Genomic DNA, 23,959 nt, shown 5'->3' with positions numbered 1-23,959 from the left:
TTCTTTTCTTCAGGCTGAACAGACCAAGTGACCTCAGCCAGTCATGAGGCTTCACCTCAAGGCCCTTCGGCATCCTTTTAGCCTTCCTCTAAATGTTGTCTAATAGCTTTTTTCTTTCTTATGTTATAGTTACCAAATTATCAATAAATATTATAGTGATAATGACAAAAATTTTCAGACATTTTTTAATTAAAATTATTTTTATTTATGAATTTGGCACAAAAAGAGAAGCACTTTAGTAATAGTTATAGGTATTAGTAAGTGATATTAGTTACAGTCAGAAAGTCAAGACACTAGGTATGCAATATGCCATTTAAAAGGAGCAAGAATCTCTGACAAATGTAGCTATAGAAACAGAAGAAGAATAAAATTCAAGTCCAAAGTCTTTTGGGTACATAGGGAAAAAGTAATCCGCATTACAGTTTAGAAGCTCACCTATTACTGCTGTGAGAGAAGAAAGGTTACTGGGTGGAGAGAGTGATTATGGGCCATTAACATAATGTATCTCTTAGGCTGCATCTGAGAAGGGTTTCCAAGAGCAAAGTGATTGCATGAGGCACTGTTGAGACCACTCCTGTAAAGGCTCACCAGTGCTGCAAAGGAAAGTTGAAACAGGACTGAGACTTTACACCACTGGTCCAAGAGGACTTAAAAGAGAGCATAGGGTCTTCATAATGAGGAAAAAATAAAATCACTTATTTTATTTTATTTTGCCCAAAATAACTTATATTGCTCCACTCAAAGGAGTCTGAAAAATATGTGCTTTGGAAATGGAGACAGGAGGAAACACCTAGGAGAAAGAGAATATTTACATAAAATAGAACCAAATTAGATATGAATAAATTCAGACTCTGAAGTAAAAAAAAAAAAAAAATCTGAAAGCATAGCAGACAAAAAAAAATTAAGATCAAACAAAAACACTTCTGAAAGGATAATACCATGTAACCATTGACCTTAGCAGAGCCTGAATTCAGTAGTTCAGGATGTCATTCCTAAGAGTCATTTCCAATACTGCTGTTATGGAAATACAAATGGATCACCAGGAGACACAGAGACAAAGCACAAGGAAATTATCAAAAAGTTACAAGTGGCCACATGTCATAACCAGAAATCCTCTATGCCCCTGACCTTTGCCTGCAGCAAATGCAAAGCTTCTTGACAAGTAAAGCCTTGTTTAGTTGCTGTGCAAGCCACAAGCCAACTATTTCACCAGATGTGACCATACCTCTCAAAAGTCAGTACAGTCACAGACCCAAAGCACTCACTTTGGAACTGCCTACCTTTTTTCTGCTCAAATTATAAGGGCTTTTTTATGTAATTTTTTTTTTACTTTGGAGTACAATAGGTTGGGAATTTTTAATGGCTAAAATTAAATATGTATATAGTAAAAAAATTAATAATAGCGATACTATAAATTATAACAACAATAATTATGTTGAGTTAATGTAGATTTGGTGGAATTTTCAGGTATTTTCCGGTCTGAATGAGGATTAGAAATAGATGTTGGCTCTGAGAAAACTGTCATGGGACTGCAAAATTTTCATGACCATCTCTAATTTACCTTGATCTGAAGTGACCATTAAAGTACCTAATTGGAACACTAACATTTAGCATCCTGCTTACTATAATATAAAGCAATACAGAAATCCCAGGGCAAGTTTAAACAAGCCATGCATTTACAGTTATTTCTCTCAGGGCCAAAAGCCCCAAAACCCAACTACATAAAGCTGTGGGGTTTTTAACCTGAATTAGCATCTCTGATGTTCACAGTGTGACCCCAATGTTTTCTCTGTTTTTTTCTGAGGGAGTGAGATGAGGCAGGGATAAGCAGTGAGGCTTAGGGGATGAACAAGCAGACACTGATGCCAAAACAAATACTTGTGAAACCAGAACCTCAGACTTACTGTGAAGTTATTATTTCTTCCCACTGCTGCTTACCAATCCCTTTAGCTTTTTTATCTGTTCCCATATTATTTGCTTGAAAGTGCTCCTGAGCAAGACTGAGTCATATGCAATATTTATAAGAACCTCTCTTCTTTAAAGACAAAATTTTGTTTCCATTAATGGGAAAAAAATATGAGCTGGGAATACTTGTAACCATAAAGAGTTATTTCTGAAAAAATATTTATTTCCTTGAATAAGACAATCAATTATTATGAAACAAAATATCTATCAGTGATTTAATTTGTTAGCAGGTTAAATGAAGAAAGTGTATGTCCATCTTTTGTTTTCTCAGGATGTAAATACACATGGGTCGTTTGCAATTGTTCTTGGGACTTTAGAAACTTACAGTCAATACTTTTTGTTCCAGTCTGTGGATTTTATTTAATGAATTGAAACCATTTTAGACAAGGTAATGTTAGTCTCAAGACAGATTATTCTTCTACTTTAACCAGCATGGGTTAAAAAAAGAAAAGCAAACATGTTAACTCTCAAGCCCATCTCTATTTTGCACACTTCAAAATGAACGTAGACTGAATTTCTTGATACTTCATCTAATTTAAAGTTTAAATGTGAAACCTGAGTTTTCTGTAGGTATAGAATTATTGTTTCCTTGCAATGTACTCTTGTTTCTTGCTGAGTATAATGTAATTTCAGAATAGCAAAGGATTGTTGATTTACAATCTAGATAATTATTTTATTCAGGTCTGTATTTAACAAAACACAAGCTTGAGTGATTACATTCTTCCTACTTAATTTTCCTCTACACTTATAGTAATAAGGAATTTGAAGCTGATCTTGCTCATTCAGGTGTACATCAACATAGCAGTGACTCCATCTGCCCATGGAGTTAGGCAGAAGAATAATATTTTTAAAAGATATTTTAAAAAGCTCTTTTCTTCTGTTTTTTGAACATTTGTATGATATGTGGTTGCATTTGAAAGACAGATGATTTACTCCTGGTTTTAATTGTTCCAAAGAGGGAAGGACACCTTCACTGTTGCTATCACCAGCATGACTTTAACTTACTATAAACAGATAAATACATGAAAATTAAAATATCTTTTAAGTGACCTTTTAGAATAAAAAGCTGATACCTACAATAGGGAAATTGTAGGTAGGGAAATTACTTTAAGTCTGTTATAGCTGCTTGAAATGCCTTACTTTCTATCTCCTTAAATAATTCAGAGACACAGTTGCCTCTACTATTGTGCTGTGTATCCAATTGCAGTTAACAGTTGTCACAACCTACCTTAAAGCTATTGAGATCATTTCCAAAGACATGGGGTGAAGCACAGTTCAAAGAAAGCTACTCTGACTTATTCCCTTTTTCCTTACCTTTAGCTCAGCTGTAAGTAAACGTGACTTGACTTAGAGAGGAGGGGACAAATTGTCTGATGGTCTTTCCTTGTGGGGGACACAGAGATCGATCTGTGAGAGTTCAAATCTTATGATTTTTTTTTAGACCTTAAAATAATGCAGTCTTGTTTTACTTGTCTGGCTGAGCACAGTGCACTGACAATCCATTTTTTCCTTATAATAGAGCTAATGGCAATTGGAAATGACAACTTCAAAGTTAAGTTAGTGTAACATTGTGTCACTTTTTTTGAGAACAATGTTAATTAACACATCACTTTGCACCATGCTGGAAAAATACTTTTATTAATTTCATTAAAACCTCAATCCGTGATGTTAGCTAAATACAAAAGGTGTGTCCTTTTTGGTACTGATTATTTGACAAAAGATTAAGTGGAAAAGAGGAGTTTTTTATATTTTTGTTAAAATTCTTGGAAACTGACCTGGATTTTGTCTGGATAGATTCATTAATATTCATTTGTATATAATTGCCTTAATTTTAGTGATAATGACTTCAGTTACCAACTGTGTGATTGATGGGACTTGTGTCTTCTCTCTGAAGGAGATGAGCTAAATAAAAAAGTAGAAACTTGCCATTCATGCATGATATTTTTAGCTGCCTTTAATTACAAGCTAGCTAAATAAGCATGCAAACCTTGCTATGATTGATAGGATCTCTATGCTGTAGTGATTATTTTACTTGAAGTTAGAAGGTGCTTGAATCAACTGAGTTCTAAAAAAAATTAACTGGAATCTCTATCTCAAAGAAGCTTCAACTCTTACTGAAATTAGCAATGAAGAAACACTTAAATACTTTGGCTGTTCTAAATGCATGCACACACCCTCTCGCTCTCATTTAGACAATAATCTTCATAGTCATCTGCAAAGGTACCACCTAGATGGGCATTGACCGTCCCAACTAGGTATGAACCGATTATCCTGCGCAGCAAAGAAATCTCTGTGTTTTCAAAATAGTCTCATTCTTCCCCAGAATGAAATATGACCTTCTAAGATTCTAGCAACCCAAAGCAGGACGCACAAGACACACTCAAGATTCTATTTGTCGTCATGCCAGGCAGTCAATATCTCTGCTTTGGCATTGTCCCATGTTGCAGAGCCATACTCCAGTAGAGAAGACTAAACCTCATAAGCCTCCTCTTGCATCTTCTGTTATCAGTTATATCTTCCTTAGAGCAAGTGCTTAGAAGAACCAAATCAGCTGAGTTAGCTGCCCCTTATTTCAGTGCCCTGGCCAAAAGCAGTGCCCTGGCCAAAAGCTATTTGTCATTTAGAAAAGAAACAAAACAAAACAAAAAAAATCAAAACAAACAAAAAAATTTTTCTTATATACTCTCAACAAAAACTCCACCATGCTTCTGAGGGAAGTGTTGTAATTAATTTCATTATATTACTCACATATGGAATGAATGTATGATGGTCTTGTTATCATTTGTTAGGCTCAGTCTTTGTGCAGAAGGTGACTTACGAAAGCACACTGAAACAGAGTGCAGTATTGTACAAGCTGAAATAATCTCTCAGAGTGGCGATACATTTTAGTGAAATTATTTTCTTGGTGATCAGGACTATTTCTCATTATTCATTTGTCATTGAAAAACATATACTGTTCATAAAGTCCAAACTAAATTTATGTTGAGAGTGGTGCTAGAGAGGGCATTAGAACTTCAAAAGAGTGATTTCTTAATCCAGAATGACCTACATTTTCCTTCACTTACTTTAGGGAAACTATTCCCAAATAATGTTATTTAATACCCTTTTAAAAATTATATTTCTCAGTGATTCTATGAACAGTTCTTCCTGTGAGTTATTTGACTGATACTACAGTTGCTGGAAGATAAATTTAGGAAATTCCTTTGTACATGCAGTATGGGTGTGTCTTAAACCAAATTTGTCATGCTGTGCTGTAGCCCTTTATCTGGATGTGTTCAGAATCAGCATAAGGAGGATGATTGCAGCGTGCTTTTGTCCACAGCATGGTTTTACACCAAAATTTTTGAAATTAAAAGCAACCACCTGTAGACTGGAGTAAACCCATTCAGGCCTGGTCTAATGAGTGGTACAGGGGAACATTGCAACACTATATTTTCTGACCAGCAAAACCCTGTTGATGAAAACACGGCAGAGGCACTGCACAGTAGGGAAAAGGCAAAACATCCTTGTTTGCCTTCTCTGGACGGAAGAACTGACTATATTCTATCAAAATGGTGAGAGTTGATTGACGTACTGGGCACAGAGTACTCAGGCTGTACTGTGCGGCTTCCCCTATGCCACTCACTTTGTACTGATTACTGTGTTTTACTTCTTATTATTATAATGTAGTGATAATCCTCCACTTTTTTATTATTTAAATAAAGACAAAATAAATTAGTTTAAGCAGCTCACAAGCCATTTGTTGTTTTATCTTTAAAATATTTATTAAAGTTTTATTTTATTAAACAATTAAATAAAATATTACATTGCTAATAGCCACAAAGACAAGAATAATTAGCAATGAAGGCTGTTTACAAGCTGATGTATCTCAGTAAATACCAGCTTGATATTCAACTGCCAATGCAATTACGGCATTTTCATTTCTCTTCATTACTTCTTTACCTATCACTTGCCTGTACAATTTCAGGTATATTCAATAGTGGCCAATGGAACTCTGTCAATTTATTTCAGTAGCTCATCTTGCCCTAAATAGCTAATGCTGACTCATAATATGTCTCAGTCATTTGAAAGACAGAGAATCAGCTCTCAATGAAACTTGAAGCCAAATGGTCCAAACATTTTATACTTTTTGGGTAGTGGTCCTCAGTATTGAAATGTCAGGGTTTGAGCAGGTACACAAAGGAAAGTTTCTGAGGGTGTCTGGACAATTTCTGAACAGTTTCGAATTCTCCTGAGTCTATCAAGCTGAGAAACTTCTCTCATACTATTGTTTACATTTATTTGGGAAAAATAAGACAAAATATCTAGTCTTCTTAGAGTGAGGAAAGTCCATACATAGGAGCCTGAAGAGATTTCAAAAGTGCATCTGAACATAATGAATTTATTTTCCTCTCTGGACCATATTTAACCAAGTCATCATGAACACATCTAAGAATTAATATTTAATAGAAGATTTAAATGGCTAAACTGAAGTCATTTTAACTAAAACCTACCTGATCCATTTACATCACTGGCTAATGTCCAGCCTCTCATCCACCAGCAGCCCCAATTACTTCTTGCCAGTGCTGCTGTTGATCTCATCCCCCAGCCTGGATTGGTACTGGGTGCTGTCCAAACCCAGGTGCAGCACCTTGCACTAGGCTCTAGTAAACCTCATGAAATTCCCCGTGGTCATCTATTTTATTCATGACTCCTTAATTATGACACACTAACTTTATAAATGGATAAATCTCTATTAATAAAGATGTTAAATGAGTGTCCTGCAGTGTGAAGGTGTCTAAGTACATGGAGGCAACTTCAGGAAATTGTTCCATGAGTTCCTCCAAAAAGTTCATTGACTTGATTAAGATAACAGCTTCTGAAGATAAGATGGTGCTGGATAGGATAACCACAATGTTAAAGTTGTGTTTCCTTCACACTGTGAAGGGGAAAGATTGTGGCATCTGTGGCTGTTCAGGCTTTACAATGTGCCTAGTCTACCTTTTCTACAGACACAGCTACGAGGTCCGAACTCATGACAGCATCCTGATCTTTAAGTCATGAATTTTCATACCTGGGCAGATCTTTCTCTTGTAAACACATAAACATGGTACACAGTCTACCACCGACAGCAAGATGATCAAAAGTGCTCTAGTAAATCATGAAACCAAGAAGAAGGAAACCACAGAAAGTAGGTAGTGCCTGAAATAGAATGAAATTTTTCATGCATATAATGCTCCAAGCATTTTCACAGACTCACAGAGGGGATGAGAAGGTAGGGGACATTTGGAGGTTGTGTTGTCCAGCCTCCCCATTGAAAAGAGAATCAGCTAAAGCAGGTTGCTCAGAAGTGGACTGTGGTGTTTGTGAGTCCCCAGGACAAGCGAAGAGATGAGAATCTGACTCCATGTTCTCAGAAGGCTGATATATTATATTGTATTGTGTTGTATTATATTATATTATATTATATTATATTATATTATATTATATTATATTATATTATATTATATTATATTATATTATATTATATTATATTATATTATATTATATTATATTATATTATATTATATTATATTATATTATATTATATTATATTATATTATATTATATTATATTATATTACATTACATTACATTGTATTATATTATGATATACTAAAACTATACTAAAGAAAGAGAAAGGATACATCAGAAGGCTTAACAAGAATGAATAATAAAAACCCGTGACTGACTCCTCAGAGTCTGACACAGCTGGTGGTGATTGGTCATTAAGTTAAAACAATTCACATGGAACCAATCATAGATGCACCTGTTGGTAAATCTCCAGATCACATTCCAAGGCAATCAAATAATTATTTTCTGAGGCTTCTTAGCTTCTCAGGAGAAAAATCCTCAGCAAAGAGGATTTTTCAGAAAATATCATGGTGATAGGGACCTAGTTGGGTTTTGAATATCTGAAAGAATATGTGGAGATGACATGACTTCTCTGGGCTGTCTGTTCCAGTGTTTGACCACTCTTACAGTAGGAAGTGTTTGCTTGTGTCTACAGGCCATTGCATGTTTCCACAAAGAAATATCTTTAGTTTCTTTCTCATTTCCTGTAGCTTCATTTGACAAACCCAAGTTGTCATACTCAAAAAGACAGTGAGCAGTCAATTCCTGCTGTCCTTCCATGATACTCATCTTTCAGACCCTCACCCACCATACCCTCAAAGTCATCTCTTTTTCAGGATGATTATATCTACACTACTTAACTGTTCCTCTAGAGAAAATATTCCACACAGACATGATATTTTCTTTTTCTTTGTACTTTCTCACTCCTGTCATATTTTTTTCACACCCCCAAGTCATGGACAAGTAATAAATATATACAGTGGAACATGTTCTATATAAATTTATTAATAAGTACAGTCATTTTCTTTTCAAATGCTTCCAAAATTGGTCAGACAACCACATTCTATTCTTAAATTAAGCTGTAAATCTGAAAGCAGTTGCACATTAATTTCAAGCTTTAATCTAGAGGATTTTACTCTGATGAAATAATAAGCTAAATAAGATTATGATACACCAGATATATCAGCAAGAATATTTTCTATATTTTTCTAATTTTTTCACAGTATTTCTGTTTTTCCCTCTGTCCTCATATAATAACAGAATGCATAATAAAGAGCAATTCCTCAGTAAGTTTTTGTGTTTCTTTAGTGGCTACAGTGCCTGAAAAAGGTTCTTTGCTGACTGAAGAATGTGTTTATCCATGAAACAGTTAAAACCCATAACCCCTTGTCTCGTCACAGCTTTTACACTGCTAAGAGCAAGGCAAAGCCCCACAGGCCTCAAATTTTATGTTCATCTTTATACATGACTACGGGTGAGCTAAGGAACCTATTTCATATCTCCTTACCCTATGATCTTTGATCTCTTTCTTTTTAAGTGTGATGCAAATTATTAAGATCTAAGAGAAAAGGCAGTAATTAGACAGAAACCAAATGTCTGTCAAAGTGGAGAGGGAATGTAGTCCATATTTTTCAGCTAAGGAAAACAGCCTTGATATCACAGGACTGTAGCATTATGTTTCTAGAACTCTCTTCTTCTCAAAGCAAGCCTGCCTGAGGTGCTTAGTTAATTATTCTGCTGGTTCAGAAAGCCTGTGGAGAGCAGGGGTACTTGTGTACTCATTCATTTCTAATGATTAGATTCAGAGTTGGATGCTAGCTGATTCTACTTGTGTACAAATCCCTCCAATCAAATTTGAGTCTTAACACTATATTAAAAAATACGAGAAACACAGGGAAAAAAGCTGTCAGCCATATGCAAATCAACAGACCAGGAGAATAAGAAGACCAAAACTGGCAACACCACAACATGGAGAGCAAGACTTAACTGAGCACCCCTGCTGGAATTCTGCAGCTAAATTGATGGATGCTCTAGGAAAATCAAAAAGGAGGAAAGCAGACTGCAGTGGGCTGCATAATGCCACAAATACCCTTAAACGTTGAGACCTAGCTGCTAAAGCTCCATTCTACAACAACAAAAGAACTTGCATGATAGAAAGGGGATGCCTTTCTGTGGGGGGACACTCCACATTGTCAGTGGGGAAGTTTTACCAGTCACCATTTTAAGTACTGGAGATAAGGAGGGAACTGTGAAGTTCCACATATGCCTTTGTAATCACTACTAGCTGATCAGGCCCATTCCTTCTTCCAGAGACTAAATAATTGTAAAAAAAAATTCAAAACAGAATAAAATTATAGGTCCTGGCTCATTCTTCTTCATATTTTGAAACTTAATTGCTACTTGACCTAATAGACAACCATTAACAAAATTCTCCTTATGATCCAGGGAAAAAGGTGAGTAATTGAAGGGATCAGTTCAGACCTGGATCAACCTCCATAGAGGCTTTCCCCTTGGAGCTGTAGGAGGTACCAAGTAACAATGGTAACAGTGACCTTGGTTTGTCTGCCTCAATGCTTAAAATAAATAAAGCTGCATGCAGAACAGAGGCTACAGTTTCAAGAGAGCATCTGCACTCATTTCTTTATTCAGAATGAATCAACATTTCTTTATTTTCTCACTGAGAAGATTATTGAAACTATTAAGCGTTTCTCTTTTTTTTTTCCAGAAGGATAATCAGACACTATACCTAAATCCATCAGCAAAAGGGACAGGTTTTAAGAATAAGGCACAACAGCAACACTACTGCTTAATGTGAATTGTAATTGTAGAATTAAGTAGATAACAGCAGCATATGAGAATAACATGGGATTTATTTCTGTTGTATTATAAAACCAAAGAATTCCATCTGATGAAGAACAAATAGTTAGTAATTTTGGTCTTAAATTCTTCAATAAAATTGAGAAAGCACTATCTCCCAGCTTATAAATATATATAAAACTTAATCCAATCCAGAGGAATCATGCATTAACTTAGATGATTTTTTTTTTTATTGGAAAACCAGATATCAAACAAATTTCCCACTGTAGCTTTGAAGTCAGACCATTACATTATAAACATATGCACATTCTAATGGAAAATTCCTATAGGAACTATTGAATTCTGTCCTGAAATTTGTTTGGTAATATGAATTTTGCAGGGAAAAAATAATAGTAATAGCATAAAAGATAAATAAAAGTTTAAAATGTATCCAGGTTCAAACACACTTCTGAAAAATGAAGCCAAACACTCCATGAATGAAGCCAGAGGTCTGTGGCCATGCCATCAATATCTCTGTTTCTGTTAGTACTTGCTAAACTACAAAGAAACAGATAAGGATAATTGGAAAAATAGGTGATATGACCATGCACTTTTTCCTCTTCATGAATACACATGGGTGATTTCACCTGAAATATTTTGAGTAGTGGTTGGATGTAATTGTCACCATAAAGCTTTCAAAAAAATAAAGATGTCAGTTTAGACTATATGGAAATAAATAACTAGTTTTTATATAAACATGTACATATGTATATGGAATTTTATTAAGGGAAAGATATTTTCTAAGAGCTCTGCTTTGAATAGCTTTACGGAAAGTTTCTGTATATTGGTGTAGTTACACTGTTTCACATCTTATGAGAACCTGTTCTTCTGTTCTATTCTATTCCAATGTATACATGAGAAAAGTGTACAAATCAACACTTGTGGTCTTCAGAGATAGTCTGAAGCCACAGGAAAAAAGCTATCGCCTGTCAAGATCAGATTTCTTATCACAGATTTTCATAGTATGAAAATAACTATATAAATTAGTGTATATTTCTCACTGAATCAGAAGCAAAAGAACAATTTTATCATCTGCCTGTGTGAAGAAAATTTCTTCTTCCCTGGACCATGACCTCAGCCCAGACAACACTGTAGTGTGCCCTTTGATGAGTGAGACTCCAAATGCAAAGTGCTGGAGGCTGTGTTGATGAGGATTGCGCTCTGTAACTTATTTATGAGACATTTTTTTGCATGTAGTAAAGGGCAAAAAATAATGAAATGTAATGCTGTAGTGTTTCCTTCATTTTTTATTGTTTTTCATAGACTCTGAAAGAACTTTCAAGCAAAGGCTAAGACTCACATCTGAGGAATGAGGCATTGAAAACAGTCAAAGCTGCAAACCAGGACCAACATTTAACAGCACAGTTGCAAAGTGAAAAAAAAACCCGAAAATACATTACTTCCTCTCTCCATCTTTAACCCTGTTACACTGAAACATCATAAGTACTAATGAGAGCTGCAGGTGAAGGCAGGGAATATGAAGAGAATTCCCATCTGTTTCTTTTGTAAGCCTGCTGGCCAATCTCAAAGTCACCTCCCATTGTGTCTCTTTTTTGCATTTTTGATTTGGGCACAGTGACACTAACTTCGTTTTCAAGGCACTTTGAAATCTTTCAATGAAAACTACATAATTAGAGACACGTATTCTTATTGTTTGATTCCTATCTAGTGCTCCAGATTTTCCATCATCCAGGGTATCAGAGACCACATTTTACATACTTCAACTCCACTGAACATCATTTGACTCAGGAAATTCTTCTTCTAACAAATGAGTTGATTGGATAAATATATTTTTAGGACAAAAAAATCTTAGCAAACAATGAGGGAAAAATTCTATTTTGCTATATATATATATCTATATATATATATATATAGATAGATATAAAATAGAATATTTTGCTGTATATAAAAATATATATGCAATATATCGCATAAATACAAACATATATATGTATTTATGCATACATAAGTAAAGGTATGTATAAATATATATCATATATTTTTAGATTATTTTAATTGTTCAGGGAAATATTAAAATATTTTTATGAACATGGAATATTGTTCATTAAATTTCTATTTGGTTGTTAGATCATAGTGCAAAAAACCCCAAAATAACTCCGTAACAAAGTAAAATGAAATCTTCGTCTGGTTTGCATGGAAATATTTTTTAAAAACTCTGCTACTTAATTTTTTTCTTCAAAAAACGGAACATCTTAATTCTCTAGAAATGTAAAGGGTTTGATACCTTGCTTCCAACAAAGTTACAACAAACTTTTTCTCAAGTCCAACTCAAATTTCTGAAGATACAAAATCTTTAGATTTCTCTTATGTTAATCTTCTCCTCTGACTTTGGCTTCAATAAATTAAGGACACAAATGTGAATAAGAAAAAGGGAAGAAAAAGCTTTATATTGTAAATCCAATTGTAGACAACAGTAACAAGAAAGAAGATATGAGGTCCTATATTCATAATCAGCTGAACTAAAGTTGGAACATCAAACCTTCCAGTAAGCTTTAGGATGAAGTCTCCAGTAAGTTCCACCAGTCATTTGTGCCCTGGGACCATCAGATAAACCAGGGTAGGTTGTAACCTGTGATGTGAGCTTCAGGGCCTGTGGAAGAATTCATTGCACTGGCTTTTGTTTTCCATTGCACTCCCCAGCATGTGACATCCTGATGAATTCATCTCTGACCATCTTTGTCTCAATGCAGAGTTCACATTTTCACAAAAGCCACCTCTTAAAGCTTTACATGGACTGCATTCAGGGCTGTGAAATAGCTGTAGAAAATATAACAGATAGAGGGCACAGACAGACAAAATCTGCAATATTGCTTCTCACTGTCTCAGACACAATGGCTGCAGATGAGCAAAAAGCTCAAAGTGCAGATTAATGCAGTGATATCTTCCATAACAACCATGTTAAAAACATCAGTCCTGAAGCTCTTGTTCTCATTTTAATAGCATAATATTCCATGCAGGAGAACTGTAACTTTTTAGTGGCAATAATTTCGTGTATATTGATTCCTGCATTTTTTTTTAAACCATAGTGTCAGTTCAAAAATCATTTTCGTTTCAGTGACAGAATGAGTATAAAATACCATCTTGGAGATAATTGCGAGAATTTATTTGTTTAGGTTCACATTTTTGTTTCCTTGTGCGTATGTGCTAGGATCATCCCTACGGTTTACATTTTGCTTTGTTTCAAATCAGCAAAATCACATTGATTGCAGCCCTACTGATTCCAGTATTTTGTAGGATATGACTATTATGGCAAGATGTTTTCTGTTCTACAATATCCACATGAATGTACAAAAATATGGAATTTGTTTAAGATCCCAGGATATAATCACAATACTGGAAAATTTAGGGATGAAAAAAGGGGAAGGTGTAGGAGATACAGGGATTTGAATAAACAGATAATTCAATAACTCAAGAGAAACACTTGAATTGTTTGGGTTGCTCTTATGGAATACATAATTCAGACTGCATTCAAAAAAGAAAAAAAGAAACCTATCCACCGAACTAATAGAAACTCTGCTTTTGAACTGCTCATTGTTCTTGAGACTGTAATTGAAGTTTCCTTCTCCTTCTTTCTTCTGTTCCTTTTCTTATTTGTCTCCCTGTGATTTCCACCCACTTAGCAAGGTCATGACATGTGGCTTACAGCAGGACTGGAAATTAGACTCAGGCTTTGAAGAATGAGGCTGAACAAGATACTCAGAGAGGCTAAAAGACCTTTTTATCCTACTGTTTCCTTAAAGGGTATTCTTTAAATTTGCTCTCTGTAGATTTCACAGTATGCAGATAAAATTAGCTGCTTTCCATGATCATCCATAAAAGGAAACACTAGGAAAGATGGCTAATCTTGTGTGCGAAAACAGAAAACTTTTGCAGAAGGTGACATAGGGCTTGTTCAGGGGAAAAATGTATGAAATCATTTAAAAACTAAAACCTAAGGAAGGGTACATCAAGCAGGTTTTTTAAAAGAAATCAGTAACTTTATGTCGTGCAATGAAAATGCTCTTTCTGTTTCAGAGCAGTTCAGCATAGAGGCAAAGGGAATTTCATCACCAGCATTCAGGAATGTGAAACTAACCACGGATCTGCAGTCTCTATCTAATCTACAAGTTCCATCATCACAGGTCTCGATATTTTCATCAGTCTCGTCCTGTGTCTGAATAAAAATGAGCAACAAGGCTACCAGAAGGTAACTGGGACAAGATATATTCTAAAAGGAGGGCTGGGAAAGACAAAGAGAAAAGGGAGTGTATAGAGCAGATATTATAGCAGTCAGGTAGGGTAATTTTCAATTAATTCTTTTATCCTAAACCCTCCCTGGTTTCAATCAATCCTGCCTTTTAAAAGTTAGCATTTATTTTTTTCTGTACAGTCCAACAATAAAAAAAAAAGTACTTGTCCCTCTTCCTAAGTTAAAGATTGTCAGAACTGGGAGAAGATGGGGGAGAAATGGTCTTCATAAATCAGGTTGAATAACAATCATTAGAAAGAGAACTTTTTAGTAACTGCAATGAGAAAGCTTTGCCAAGCAATAGGAAGGAATATTCCATATTTTAAGCACTGCTCTAGAGTTCAGTTAAAGGGCTTCTGCAGTCCTTTACATTAGAAGATTAATTTATCTGGCTTAGAACATTTACGCATTTCTTATCACTATTCTCTTCATAAATTTCTTCTCTTCATTTTTTCTTGTTTTCTAGATAACCTTTGATTCAAGAGTTTTTTAGATAGTTAACTTTTTTGTATAGTAATTCAGCAGAAGTTGCTTATCACCTTAATACAAGAGACCCCTCAGCTGAAAATTAATTTGAAGGAGACTGCCAGTCTCTTTTTTCCTGTTCACCTGTTTGTAAATGATAAAGCAAATAAATATTTCTTGAAATACCTATGTCTAGTGTTTAGTTCTCTTGCAACACTTTACATGCCTAAGCACAGTATCATACATCTATGATTATGCGTCCTTTTAATCTTATGCTTTCTTCCCACTGTGAAATTCAGTTCTTCCCAATTTAATGCACAGCTTGTTTTGCTTGTGGAAGAGAGCATAGACTGAGATCCTTCCTGTCTGACTCACAGATACAAAATACCATTGTCTGTCTCCTGTTTCAAATGGTTAAAAAAATAATCTACTTTAGCACAGATTCTGGAATGTTGACTGTCTAGGAAGAACTGAGTCCATAAACACAGGGACTGGAGTGTCCTTGGTCTCTTTTTCCAGTCACTATGAGCAAAGATAGCCCTTGTCAATGAATAACCCAACACATATAAAGGCATTAAACATGCCTTTTTTGGGTCTAGAAGGTAGTAGAAAAAATTTGGCACCCTTAGTGTTGATTAGATGTACTAATTGAATTGTTAAAGAAAATTGCTTGACTGCATACATAGAGTATTTGATTGTAGGTGAGTACTAAGCAAGCTGGGAATCAGTGAAAGTACAAAGCTAAGACAGAGTCCAAAGAAGAGCTACAAAGAGGGTGAAGGGCCTTGAGGAGAAGCCGCAGCAGGAGCAGCTGAGCTCACTTGTTCCGTTCAGCCTGGAGGAGACTGAGGGGAGACCTCACTGCAACCACAATTTCCTCATGAGGGGAAGAGGAGGGGCAGGCACTGATCACTTCTCTGTGGCGACAGTGACAGGACCCAAGGAAATGGCTTGAAATTGTCTCAGGGGAGGTTTAGGTTACATTTGGACAAAAGGTTCATCACCCAGAGGGGGCTGGGCTCTGAACAGGCTCCCCAGGACAGTGGTCAGAGCACCAAGCCTGACAGAGTTCAAGAAGCACTTGGACAACATTCTTAGGAGCATGGTGTGACTCTTGGAGTGTCTTTTGCAGGGCCAGGAGATGGACTTGATTTTTGTGGATCCTTTCCCACTGAGAATATTCTACAGTTCTATGATATTTTTGAAGTAACCAATTGCCTGAAAAAATTTTATCAGGTAATGTTATTTACTAACTCACATTCCTGTTCTATTCATAACAGTTTCTCAGTGATTTTTGTGTGGCTTAGAGAACTGTTTATTGAGATAATGCATTGAGCATGCTAACAAACTAGAAAAACCCCACCAAGATTTCAAATATTCATGTTAATTAGAAGCCCTTATTTAAAAATAAAATAAAGTGAGTAAACAAATGGTGATAATATTTTTGTGACAATTACAGCTAAAATTTAAACTTTGTTGAAGTATGCATGTATATGGCCTTTTCCTGATGTTTAGCAAAGTAAATGCAATATAAGAAATTACTGAATTTGACATGACAGTTTGCTGGATGAGACAGCTGACAAATATAACAGATAGTGCCATGAGGAATGGATGTATTTCACAGATGGTTAAGGAGGAATTATGTGAGAACTGGTTGAACTTCACAAATAATTGCAAGGGAACCTTGTGAGCCTTTGGGGGACCAGTCTTGCAAGGCCAACAGAGATAACATAACCAATAAATATCACCATGTAAGACCAAAATGACCTAGGTAATAATGTTAGAAATATCAAATTTAGTGTAGCCAAAATGGGCCCTTTGGGAAAAACTGATTACAGACAGATTTTTTTTATCTCAACAGGGACAAGGGTGAAGGAGTAAATGCTTAAGGTATATAATGGAAAATAAACATGGAGAAGAAGAGAGATTGAGGGGAAAAGTAAGTAAGTGATTGAGGGGAGAAGTAAGCACACTTGATCACTGTGCTCTGATCTGCCTGGTGAACACCATTCCAACCAATTTGTAAGTCTCTTGTTTGTGTGTGCATAACCATGTGTGTGCACATACACACAAACATTTCCCAGCAAACTTCGGGCTGTGCAGGCCAGCTAGCAGACAAAGACAGACTCTGGTGGGAGCTAAAGGGAGAGCTGAAACTGCATGAATGGCCTTTCCTGGGCACAGTGATTGGATGAAGTCTTAACTGAGCCCGTGAAATCCTCAAATGAGATTGTGTGCCTGGAGTTTAGGGCAGTGCAGGACCCGTGTGCCCTCCACCAGTGAACTATGAGTCTAGCTAGCTGGGAAGGAGGAATAGTAATGGACCATTTGTGTTGTTTTTGGTTTATAGAGGTGTCTATTAAGTGCACACTTCCTTTGTAGGCATGTGTATTTACACCTCTGTAACACAGGCACAGCTCTGCTTTTCCCTGCACCAAGGAGAGGGGATAACTAGAAGATTCAGCTCTAAAAAATGAAGATGGGATTAATTGCCTAGATCCGAAAGTGCAATGGAACCAACCTTCCTTAACAAAGTTTCAAGTATGAAAAATTTACTTAATGTTCCAGATAATAATTTACACAGGACTGGTAATGGATAAATGGTTATGCAAAATTAATATAATGTGCTATGCCCTTCAGAAGAAAAGAAAAAGGTGAGGAGTTACATGTGAACAGTGACTGATATATACCTCCATATCAGAGAAAAGAAATACAGCTGAGAATGTAAACAACTTTTAGATGTCTGCAAAATTTATTCCAAACTCTATTTCTTTGTAATAGATTCATAAATAAGCACAGGTGTTAAGTGTTTGATTCTCAGGAAGAGCAGCAAATATAAGCTAGCAGTGTTGAACTGAAAATTAAGTTTCACCATTATCCAACTAGTAATATATATACATGCATGTATACATATACATATACACACCCACACACATATATGGAGAGGTGAAAACTTTGTGTACAAGGAAGATTGAACAATCTGATTAATGAATATGATAATAAATAAGCAAAAATTGAACATATGAGCTAGGACTATGAATTATGAAAGTAATGGTGAAATTATATTTTTTTGTGTTTTGCTTTAATTAACTGAAATCCCCTCTTGTATCATGAAATCAGACTGAGGGTTTTTAGTTACGATTACCTGCACTTGGAAACAATCAGCTTTACACAGTTTTGAGGGCTGATTTTTTTCATAGTTAAAATTATTTTTAAATTAAAAAAAAATATTTTTTTTCTTAAAAATAATAGTAAAAAAACCCACTTAGGTGACCCAGCCCAAGTTTGTTTGAAATGTAAAGTCCTTCTTGATTGCAGAAAATTATATCAAAACCTATTTTTTTGCATTTTCTTAGACTTGTACAACAACTTAAATTGATCAGCCCAGTGAACACAGATGTGTAGAGATTTGGTTGTAACTGACCTCCTTTTCTGCTTTTGGGGTTCGCTATGGATATTGGATTTTGGTTGATACAGGCATGTGTCCTAGCAATAAATTCAAAATAACTGAGTTACATTCTCAGACATATCAGCTGGACAAACTCTGCAAATATTTTCATATTCATAAAGGGACTCATGGGAGTTATGGTCTGGTTTTCTAAAAAGAAATCTCGATTAGTTTTTACATTTTTAATACAATGTTGAGAGAATTTTATGTAATTGGCCTTCCCCTGGCTCAAGGCCTTATGAACTTTTATATTTATTAAAGTATTCCTTTCTGTAATGGTGAGATATATTCTGTGTGGGCTATTATTTATGAAGTGCTTTCCCCTTTTTCTTTATGACTGCATTGTATTCTTACTAAGGTATTTTTAAGATTTTCAAGGTAGATGTCTTTCTCTCTTTAAATACAGACAGGCATAGAATTACCGATAAGAACTAAAGGGATTTCATCTTTTCTACATTAACATTGTTCCCTCGATAGCTGGTGTAATTTAGCTTTTCAGCCTTGCCCTATTCGGAACAGGACTGAAGCATTCCTAGATTGTACTAACATCTTGCTCTCTATAAATACATATAATATAATTATATTATAATAACATATAATTTATTCAATAACTGTATAAGACGATGGTAGTGAGGCACTGGCAAAGGTAGCCCAGAGAAGTTGTGGATGGGGCATCCTCAAAAGTGTTCAATGCCAGGTCATACAGGGCTTTGAGCAACATGGTGTAAGGGAAGGTGTCCCTGCCCATGGCAGGGGTGTTGGAACTGGATGTTCTTAAAGGTTTTTCCAATCCAAACCATTCTATGATTCTATGAACACTCCAAATGTATCACCATCCTAACCAGTGACTGATACATATGGAAGATAACATCCCATATTTATAACATCTAACAAAAATATCACAATTCTAGAGGTCTGTACTTTAAGTTGATTATCTAGCAGTTGATTCCTGCTGTCCCCATACATAAATTAGTCTTCCACATGCTATTGGGATATACATTAAAAAAATTCAGTGTAATTGAAATATTGAATGCTTCCTATTTCAAATAATATTAGATTATCACTTATAAAACATCTGATACTTTACAGAAAATAAAACTCAGTGCATGGGTATTTAACTGCACAAAGACTGAATACAAGTGTGTTGCCTACTTTCTGATTCACAGTGAACTATTTCTTTCCTTATGCCAAGTACAGCTGAGTAATTGATCAATGAATACTACTGAGTGAATAAACAGAAAATGCTGTGTGAGCTGATGGGAAAGAAAATGCCTGAGGAAAAGTCCATTCTTTTGTATCAAAACCTACTAGGAACTGCTGTTTTACTGATCTATGCTTGTGCATCTCTGGAATTCTTGCTGGGTAAAGCAATTTTGATGTCTGTGTTGCCATAAATAAAGACTGCTTTTTTTCTCACAGCTATTTGTTTCCCTACCTTGTCTCTTCTGAAACAGTTAAAGGCCATAACTGGGATTATGATCTAATGTTTAGTTGACCAGAAGATAAGGTGTATCCTGTTACCCTGTGAAACATAACAGTATTTAAAAAGATACAAAGTCATACATCAGCTTCCTATAGCATTCCTTCCCAAATCTGTATGTAGAAGTCAATAAGACTTAGATTTTAAGAGCTGGAATGCAATAAGGAATTAAGTGGATAATTGTGGCTGCCTAGCTGCAGTAGTAACGGTCCATAGGTATGTTTTCTTTTGTTTTTGTTCCTCTGAGGGCATGTACAACTTGCTGGCATCACGCCCATCTCATGGTTCAGTCCATGAGGGGTTTGTGGAAAGGATAGATGTTCCTCCCTTATCATTCACAGCAGCAGATGTCCTTGACATGCTCAGGTTGCAACTGGCTTTCTACCGAGAGATGCTAGAGGATCCTACATGAAATAGCTCTGAAGACTGCCTATTAATTTTATAACCAAAACCCCAAAATATTGGCATACCACGTTTAAGTCTCAAAAGAAGACATGATCAGTGCGTCAGAACTGTTGCTGAATCACAGTGAAGGTAAACAAGGACATTAAATCAGCTCTCTAGACAGGTTTTACTATGAGAGGATGCCTTCATCACTTGAGTAAGAAAAGCAGCTTTTTGTTTTCCAATGCATACACCAAATACAAGTTTGGAGCAGGACACAATTCTGTATGAACACTTAATCACAGACTGTAAACAGAGGTCAAGTTGAGAGATAATGTATGAATTCAAGATATATTTCCTAATGTGTAACATTCAAGCACCAATTTCTTGTCATGAGGCGCCAGGAGCTATCGTGCATTTACGGAGTTGTTCTGTGCATTTCTGGAACTGGAGCTTTTTTGATTAGCTGTAATATAGCTGTGGGTAATAGTTCAGGGAAGTAAAAATATTATAAGCCTAATTTTAAAATCCTAGCTGTAGAGGCTGAAAGATATATACAGGAAAAGATAATTTCCCTATGATATTCAAATTGCTGCAAACTTCCATATTTAATTTGCAACCATCATACTACAAGGCACTAATAATCTTTTCCCTGTCATATAGGAGCAAATGTGTGGAGAGTTTTCCTCAAAGATTGGTAGAATTCTATTAATTTTCAAGGATAAATTCAATTAAAAGAATGCATTAATTTCTGGAATTTAATTTATTTATACTACCTTACCTGCTCCATGGGCAGATAACCGTGTAGGTTTATAAATATTTCACTTGTAAGAATACAAGTCTAGCTTCATTTGCAACTCTTTTTGTGTCACTGTCCTACTTTTTCATAGTCTGCTTGACAAAAAGTTTCTGTGCCTTACCTACCTGAATTTTATAACGAAAACCTTTGGGACTAATTAAGATTTTTATAGTAAAATAATGAGAAAGATTTTCGGTCTCTGTATTTTTTTTCCCCTAGTTTTCTGCCTTGGGTTATTCTTGGGGCCGCCATAGTCAGATTCAATTTATAGAAGCATATTTGTTGCTCATCTGCATTAATAGAGCATAGTACAACAACAACAACAACAGCAGCAGCAAAGATCTTGACAAGTTCTAATATTTTCTCTTAAGCTAAATAATTCCCCAGCTTCTTTCCATGTAAGAATCATAAAACAAAATGTGCTAATTAATGTAGGAAAAACCCGATTGTTCTGAAAAGAATTAAATGAACTGAAGGATGCTTTTTTTAGTAGGAAAATTTGATCTGGCAAGGAGAGGCTGGTAAAACAGGCTAGACCAAAGTACAGAGCTGTGCTGTATCTGCCATAATTATTCATGAAGCCTTCAGCCAGGCGGGCTATATATGGTTGTAAGTCTTGCACATGTCAGTGATAGGGAACATCCAGCTTTTATCCTTCAGGATGTTGACAAGGGCAGGAGAAAGTATGATTCCAGTGCTAGGAAGAAGCTTCCAGTCTCTTTGTTACCCAAAAAAATTCCCGAGTTAGCCCCTAACTCCCCAAAACAAAGCAGCAGCAGAGTTCAAGACTGATGGGTTAAAGTAGCAGCAGACATCATTCAGAAAGCCATTTCACAGAGCCAGGAGGAAAAGCCAATGACTTCAAGTCGCATTTCTAGGAGAAATCTTAACTAAGGAGATAATAGCTGTCACATCCATTTGGGAAATGGCAGACCTGAATTCAGGTTCCTCTTTTGTGTGCTTGTACTTAGACCTCTGTTTCACAGGTTGCATGGAGGATGCTCTGTCTTCAACAGTGAATGAAATTATGCAAGACACTCTCTGGCTCTACAGGCAAGAGCCTTATGGCCATGCATCTTCTCTTTCTATCTGTGATATGGCACATCTCACACAGGCTGCCTTTGACAATGGTCCTACAGAGGTGATACCCAAACCTGGATGCTGAATGGGAGTGGAAGTCCTGTCACAGACCACATGACACCACAGCATACACTGGCCAGCAAAAAAATCTGCATGACCACAGAAAAAGCTCTTGCTACCCTTAAATCTTTCAAGTGGAAACATAGCTGATGGTGGACATGACAACAGCTATGACTGACTGCCTATTCACTGGATTTGAGCTTGAAAGATAAGCACAAACCCTCCTCTGCAGGCTTTATTCACCTCAGTGTTTGCAGTAGCCAGGGACATGTGGGACCATGCTGAGGTTTGGTTTGTGTGGAGTACATTTGTCACCATCTGAGCCCACCTTTCTATCAGCAAACTCACTATCCCAGCAAGCAGCTACTGAACAGAGGGGTATTCTTTGCCTTCCCCTCTACTTTAATGATTCAATGAATATATGTCACAGGTAATACATGGGCAAAAAGAAAAGTCAAGAAACAGTCTCCAAGCCATAGTGGCTAAGTAAAATTCATACAGGATTCAGGAAATTGAAGAAAAATATTCTCAGTGAGGAAAGAGGTCCACTGTATTTCAGCAAGAAATATCTAGAATAGAGAGAAATCCTGATGGTAGGAAGGTCTCTTCAGAGGACTTCTGAGGATTTACTTTCAAATTAGATTAGTTGGTGGATGAAAGTAATTAATGACAATTGATCTCTCACCTGAAGGGGGACCTGTAAGACTCATAATTATAAACATCAAGGAACTGAGCTCTGTCCTTATGGAGCTTCTAATTTTCAGCAGGTTCTCTGAGACATCAGGACCTCAAGTCCTTCAGTACATGCTCAGGTACACGAGACACTTGGAGTAACTTGAGACCTTATCCTGTTTCTGAGTTTTCAATGCCTTTTGGGATCTAAAACTTCAAGTGACAACTGGGCATGTGTGTCTCCCAGTGGAGAATTAAAAGGATTCATCTGATCCATAACAGCTCAATGCTATTAGAGCTTTTCAAATGTGATACAAAAAAGGGTTGTCTCAAGATATTTTTTTTTACATACTAGTTTAAGGTACAGGATCTCCTGATTGCAGCAGACCAAAAACATAAACACAGGAATTTCTGGCAGCTAACTTGGCACTTAGTACTTTGATAAAACACAAGAATTACTAGACATATTCCTCAAATTTCTTCCTTAAGTCAACACCTTACAGCAACCTGTCTACAAAAGTGCTATCCTTTTTAGAAGTGGAGTGCTGGGACTTTCCAAGGGCATCAGGAGCTAGCATTACTCCATTTGGTGCAGAATGGTGAAAATCTCATTCCATTTTACTCCAAATTTCTGATAACTGTTTTGTCTGTTCACTAGTCTTCAGCTGTCTGCCTACCTATTTGTTTGCCATTTCTTCATTTCTTTAATAGGGCACTAATCCCTGTATGATGTAATTTTCAGCCTAAGGACTGATCTGGGGTGTTTCCCTTTCTCTTCCTCCTGGTGTCTGCCCCAGGAGCTGCTGCATTCATCATGCTAAATTTTGTGATGATGTTGTGGTATGAACATGTACTCAGCGGGGAATAAACTGAGGCCAACAGAGACATTTTCAGTCAAAGTCAAACTTCCAGAGGTGCAAAGTTAGTTCCTTACTGTGTAATCAAACCCTCAGCAGGAGTCTGCTGCTAATTGTGACATTTTTTGGCAAGATGCTTGAAGACAGGTCACTGGAAATTCATGTATTTCAGATCATTTTAATAGAACTAATATGGTATGCACAGAAGGGCTTGCCTTCTTACCCCTACAGAGTTTCAGCTGAAAAGGCCATTTAACATTTTATAGTAAAAC

Source organism: Motacilla alba, chromosome 3 (assembly GCF_015832195.1).
Source record: "Motacilla alba alba isolate MOTALB_02 chromosome 3, Motacilla_alba_V1.0_pri, whole genome shotgun sequence".
Lineage (NCBI taxonomy): Eukaryota > Metazoa > Chordata > Aves > Passeriformes > Motacillidae > Motacilla > Motacilla alba.
This window is presented reverse-complemented; position numbering follows the sequence as displayed.